Genomic DNA, 6795 nt, shown 5'->3' with positions numbered 1-6795 from the left:
TTCTTTATAAGCACCCTGCGTCCGCCAGGAGTCGGTACCGATCGCCCAGCGAACAGTGCCGCGCGCGGCCACTTTTAAGTCAGCGTAGGAGGGCGGTAGAGGACCGCCGCCGCTCCCTTTGCTCTCGCGCTTCTGCAAATCTGGTAGCCCAAGCAGGCATGTTGACCTTGCAACACCCACCTGCGTACCGCTGCAGTCGAGCTGAGACTGCCGAGGTCACTTCCCGATAGGCACACGCTACGCCGCCTCGAGAGGCGTGCGCACCGGCACTGAGTTAGATCTGCATGGTGCCCATAGCAGTTTTCCTCTAAACCGACACTTTACTTAGTCATGGACTGTCAAAGATTGTGTGCTCCAGTGCAAATGCGAGCCGCTGTAAAACAACTTGCAGATTACCAAGATGTGTTGTAAAGTGTGCTGCGTTTAATTTTTTAAGAGAAAATAAATTCTATAATTTTCCTATAGTTACAAAAAAATCACAACCGAATGACAGCACTGCACGTGAACTGGAGAAAACTAAAATATACAGTAGATTTACAACTGTCAATAAAATAGAAGACGTGGCAGGTAGCTGCACTAGAGTCCTGCGAACGCTCCGCCAGCCTCCACAACATTGCGTGCTCGTGCTGGCAAAGAGGCATAGAGGCCGCTTGCAAAACCAGCGAGGCCTTAAAGTCTCGCCCATTCATCTTGCACAGCCTCCCAAGGCAGGTCTGGTGACGCTTCATACAGGTGCCTTTTTACCAGTGATGTTTCATCACGCCCCAAACGTTTCTTATGATGTTGAATTCTGCTCCCTTCGGAGGCCACGGAAACTCATGTGTGCACAGTTCCTAAAGCTTCTCTGGCACCAGCATTAAAAAAAAAAAAAGAAACTCAAGAAAAAAATTTAACGTTGATAATTTGTTTAGAAAAGATTTCTGCACGACTCAAAGAAGCGTATGAACATGAGTTATAAGGTATCATTCTAGGAAAGTTATCGCCATTGTTTGTAATCCTCACGTTGTATGACCTTCGTAAAAGAACGCACAAAAACAGTCGTTTCGAAAAAAAAGAGATTTTTATTTATTTATTTATTTAAAAGTTCCCTCAAGGCCCGAAGGCATTACAGAGGGGAGCGGGTTACATCAATAGAATTCAACAACATACAATGAATAACAACCTATGAATGTAAAACAATATGTACATATTAGTGAAACGCTGAAATGTGAACATTGTTAAGGCAATTTTTGAAAGCAACGCTGTCAGATATTGATACCACAGACGCTGGAAGGTGGTTCCACAACACTGTAGTTCGGGGTATGAATGAATTGTGAAAAGTAGTAGTGTTACATGAAGGTACGCCCATCTTGTGTCGGTGATCAAGACGCTGTGATATGTAAAAAGGAGGTGCTAATAACTTGTCACGCAAAGTATGATTGTGGTAGTAGATTTTGTGAAACAGGCACAAACGAAAAACTTCTCTACGCGATGCAAGATTAGGCAGGTTCAAACTTGATTTCATGGATGTTACGCTGGCAGTGCGGTGATAATTAGTAAGTATGAATCGGGCGGATCTATTTTGAATTGCTTCAACTGCAGATGTTAATACGTCAGTACCGGGGTCCCAAATTGAAGAGGCATATTCTAGTTTGGTGCGAACAAGTGTTTTGTAAAGAAGTAGTTTAAGTGATAAGGGAGCTGCTGAAAAATTTCGTTTTATGAAACCCAGCATACGATTGGCGTTACTTGTTACGTATTGAATATGAGTTTCCCAGGACAGATTGGATGAAATATGAACCCCCAAATATTTGTAGGTTGTTACTTGTTGTAAAGGAGTGTGGTTTAGGTAATAACAAGAGACATCACTCTGAAGCCGAGAAACCCTTATTACCTTACATTTGTTAGTGTTAAGCTTCATATGCCATAAGTCACACCATTCAGATACACGGTCAAGGTCACACTGAAGAGAAGAAACATCGGATTTGTTAGTCACTTCACGATATATAACACAGTCGTCAGCAAACAAGCTAATCGAAGATGAAACACAGGAGGGTAAGTCATTGACATATATAAGGAAAAGAAGAGGACCCAGTACAGACCCCTGCGGCACTCCGGACGTCACAGAAGCTGAAGGAGAAGACGTGTCATTCGCAAATACAAACTGAGACCGGTTAGTTAGGAAGGCGTGAATCCAAGATAGTGTAGCGGAATCAATGCTGAGTTTGCTTAGCTTATGAAGTAGTAGACTATGTGATACCTTATCAAATGCTTTAGCGAAATCGAGGAATATGCAGTCAGCTTGGGAACTTCGATCAAGAATAAGGTGAAGGTCGTTAGTGAAGGTTAGTAGCTGGGTTTCACACGAAAATGACTTACGAAAACCGTGTTGGGCGGGAGAAAAGAAGTTATTAGACTCCAAAAAGTTTACTAAATGTGAAAAAATGACGTGCTCAAGAATTTTGCATGGGATGCTTATTAGCGATATGGGACGGTAATTAGAAGGAGAATGTTGATCACCCGTTTTGTGTATCGGCACCACCTTTCCCACCTTCCAGTCGTCCGGCAAATACCCACAATTAAGAGACTGATTAAATAGTTTAGAAAGTATTATTGAAGAATATTCTTTGGTACTTTTTAGGAATTTTGAATTAATATCATCTACTCCCGCGGAACACGATATTTTTAAATTATCGATTACATTAACAATTCCACAAGCATCAATAGCGACCGGGTACATAGGAACAAATCCAGTATGTTGAAATGGAGGTAAAGATGACACGTTAACGTCTGAAAATGAAGCCACAAAGGCGGAGTTCAAAACAAGGGCACACTCACTAAAAGGCACAGGCTAGAAAAAGCTTTTTAAAAAGGAGTGAAGGTCAAAAATGCAATTCAGTAACCACAATCATAAGCCCCAGAAAAGCATCCGTAACACGCAGACGGGATTTAAACCGCAATTGCTATTAATGCATATATATATTTAAAGGCACTTGAGTCTTCCATTTTAACGCGCTGTCTTCACTGCATGGCATTCGTGCAGCAATTTTGAGCACAGACTTTATACACGGGATGTTCTATCTTAATTCAAACATAGCTTAAGAAAAGAGGCAGAGAGTTACGTGGATGTAGTTTTCACCGTGTTTGTGTGGCTCGGCGGACATTAGATAAGGGGATAACCGTCGCAATATGTTGATTACTTAACCAAACTTTGTTAATTAACTTTTCTCTCGTTGATTTTATGGGGAACGTTGCAATTGCAATTTTATATTTGTTTTCGCCTGATTTAAGAACCGCGGGCTTGAAAGAGCGCGAGCATTGGCGCTGAGAAGGTTGCGTAGCCGCGTGACGTGGTCGTTTCGGGAACGCCGTCCTTACCTCGGACGCGCATTCACCAAGGACGTGTTGTCGTGATAGTCACAAGGTGTCCAAAACGACTACGTAAGTCGACTACGCGATAATATTGGCGCTACCTCTCGCGCTCTTCCGAGCGCGCGCGGTTTTTATACCAGCAAAAAATCGCAAAATTATAACGATAAATATCTTAAAGTCTGTGGCCTTTTCGCGAATCGATTTTTTAGGAAAAGCGTTCAATAAATACTCTCTTTAGAATTGCGATTTGCCGCATAAAATTAATTATAAAAAGTTATCTAACATATCTTGGTTACTTAGTCAACACATTTTGACGGTTATCCCCCTTTCTAGTGTCCGCCGTGCTCTACGAACACACAGTGAAAACGGCATCCACGTAACTTTCGCCCCTTTTTTATTCTGTTTGATTTAAAATTAAAAAAAAATCCTGTATAATTCGTCTGTGTGGAGTGCTTAGGTCACAAGACATTATACTTGGACGCGTGGATGGGGCTCCTGTCATGCATGAAAATAAAGCACCCATCCGGAAATGGACCATCCAGAATGAAGGGAGTGGAAGTCCTTTGTTGTAGGTCTGCGTAGACGGAAGCTGTCAGGGCTCTATCCGTATCAGCGGCCCAGGTCTTGGTGTGTTATTGCAACCCACACATTAACAGAACGGCGGCTGGTAGCGGCCAGTTGTTGCGGGTTCTTTGGTTTAAACCCGGAACAAATAAAAAAAACGAAGACCTTGTCTTTTTAGCCAGCAGCGTAACATTTCTTTTCGAGAATCTCGCATAGTATACTGGAACTGAAAAGTAAACTTTTCAGCTACAGATTCGTAAAATGATCGAAACTACAAGAATCGAATTCATCGAAATGACCAATGTTGTAGATGCCATAAACATGGCTATCATTCTGTTCTCCTTCTCTGATGTGCGATTAGAAATATAGGAAAATTTAAAAGTGTCGCATTTCGGTTCTTTTTGAAAGGCAACCACGTGACCTATCGGGTGCAAAGTAGTCGCAAAATACGGCTTTGTTGGTCCCAGCTGCTGGAAGACGTCGACTCGTTCCTGGACACGACATTCATCCAATCGTCGACTGTCCAAGAAAGGTGCCTAGTGGCAAACTGCAGCCTAAGCCGCTTGCGATTCTGGGTCAAGAGCTGCCTCTGGCAAGCCATCGTACTGTGGAGCCCGACTGAACGAACGCGTTCTCTGATGACAGTCAAGGACATGTGCAGGCCAAGTTCTTCTCGTATCTCCTGGGCAGTAATGAAAGGATCATATCAGGCTGTGGCCCTAATCCCTCTCTCTTCCTCTTCCGTGGTCCTTCTTGGGCACCCACTTCGTGCCGCGTCCCTAAACCTCGCCTCCTCGGAAAAAGCACACACAATAGGAGTTACGGCTCCTAGGGAGCACCCAATCTCTTCAGCAATACTGCCTCCCTTCCGACCTTCTTGCACAAGGGTCAAGATCTGAACCCTTGTGGCATCATCTAGTCGCGGCGTCCTGTGTCGTTCTGGCAAAATTCATAAAGACTACACCTTTGCCTTTGCTGTCCTGTAACGCAGGCCGTACCGCCCACCACCTTTGACTGTCTATTGCCCAGCAAATTGTTACTTTTTTAGGGGAAAACTCCGATAAAGAGAATACCACCAATCACAACGAAAGTGCAAAAAAAAAAAAAAAATAAAAAAAAAATAAAGAAGCTTGCTTGAGCAACCACGTTGGCGCATCGCTCGGCCATACCGGGAGAGATAAGATAGCTTTCGAAATGCGGGCTTTAGGATGGGCTACTTTCTGCCGGCCGCTCCCGCGTTTGGGACATAGAGCGTGACTGGCACTCTCGCTTTCGGCGCGCTTGAGAGCAATAGTCGTGTGTCGGCGCGCTTGAGAGCAATAGTCAAGAGCGTGTCAAGATTTGGTCACTCCGGTCGTCGGCCACTTGTGATTTTTTTTCTTCGGTGCAGCTGTACATCTTTGGATATATTGATTACATAGATTTATCTTCATTGAGCTGATATGTGTAATTTTCTTCATCTAGATTTTGTACTCGAAGCCTGTCAGATAGACAAAATTATGATAAGAAGCCGTGGCTTATTATTTTTGTTTTGTAATTTTTATATAAAAAGAATCACACAAAATAATAAATAACACAGATCACTGATACACATTTTGTGTATTTTATGCAATTCAGCATGAATAAGACGTATGTAATTTGTATGAGAGAAACAAGATTACGAACGCGACGAATACCCTAGACCAAAGGTTAAGAAGAAACGTATAATCGTTTCGCGTATTTCTTGTAATCATCGCCATTAAAAAATGCCCTAATTTCTCGTTAAGATGTACGAACTCATTGCGAGTATTAATTTCACAGACTTAAATGCATAACAATAAATCGCGGCACATATACTTGCGACATGGGTATGTAGGCCTTGTTTTTCTAATTTTCCTCGAAGCTTACATGCCCGCATCAAAATTTATAAGGTCTACGAAGACGATTATGAGCAAATGCAACTCAGTAAACATTTGTACGCCATAACAGCAATTATGACGAAAATCTGGAAAATAATAGCGATGCCACTATCATCCTTTTTCAAATTTGAAACCAATGGCAAGACTCTTATAAATAAATATTCAAACTCATAATTAAAAAATAACAAATGACATTTTTTTATAACTAAATTCGGCTGATGAAGCTACAAAGGCGAAGAGTTTGAAGCTAATGATCTCAGATAACCAAGACCGAGTTTGCTTTGCGCCACCCAGCGATAATTCCTGAGATTAATTCTAATCGCTACCTACTTTAATCTGTAATATCATCGCAATGTCGTCTCGTCATGTAATCAAAACTTCGCTATACCAAAGTTAGCATACTGCACTGGCCAAGTTCCCTATACCGGGTGGCGAAGCCTGATGGCCTCTCAATGCAGAATAAATTCTCGAGACCTAAACCTGCAAACAACTACAAGAAAGTGAATGTTTACCGGCGTCTATACGACAATGATAAGTACAACCCTCGCCGGACTTTTACCAGGAAAATGGATGCTCGCGCTACCACTTAGCTGGAGCGCACATGTGTAACCAAACACCTGTAGTCGATTAAGGGAGTTGCTGATTGACGCTGCAAAAAACACTTTCTTTCCAAGAAATCCTCTCTGCGCCCTGCTCATGAGGCCCTCAACGTTACCACTTATGAAATCACAGGTAGGCTAGAGCCTTTCCAAAATTTAGTGCCATCTGTTGACCTAAAAAGCAGTCTCACCTTTGCCGAACTAATAGCAGTCAAGAAGCTGCATTTTATCAGGCACCGTCACTTTCACAAGATGACAATTGGTTCATCGGTCGCCTCCCGAATTCTTTCATGATTTGTGTTGAGTTTAGATGGTGTGAATTTAATAAGTGACCAGTACAAAAGGGTGACCCTTGAGCCCATTAATTAAATTTTAGCTTTCAA

General features: G+C 42.5%; 1 pseudogene; it reads right to left on the bottom strand.

Annotated features, from left to right (window-relative positions):
• Positions 1-576: 576 nt before the first annotated feature.
• LOC120843475 lies at positions 577-5867 on the bottom strand (annotated as a pseudogene).
• Between the last annotated feature and the right edge of the window lie 928 nt (positions 5868-6795).

Source organism: Ixodes scapularis, unplaced genomic scaffold (genome assembly GCF_016920785.2).
Source record: "Ixodes scapularis isolate PalLabHiFi unplaced genomic scaffold, ASM1692078v2 PGA_scaffold3__209_contigs__length_174095766, whole genome shotgun sequence".
Classification (NCBI taxonomy): Eukaryota; Metazoa; Arthropoda; class Arachnida; order Ixodida; family Ixodidae; genus Ixodes; species Ixodes scapularis.
Note: the sequence above shows the minus strand (reverse complement) of the source record. Positions and strands in the feature narration are given on the sequence as shown.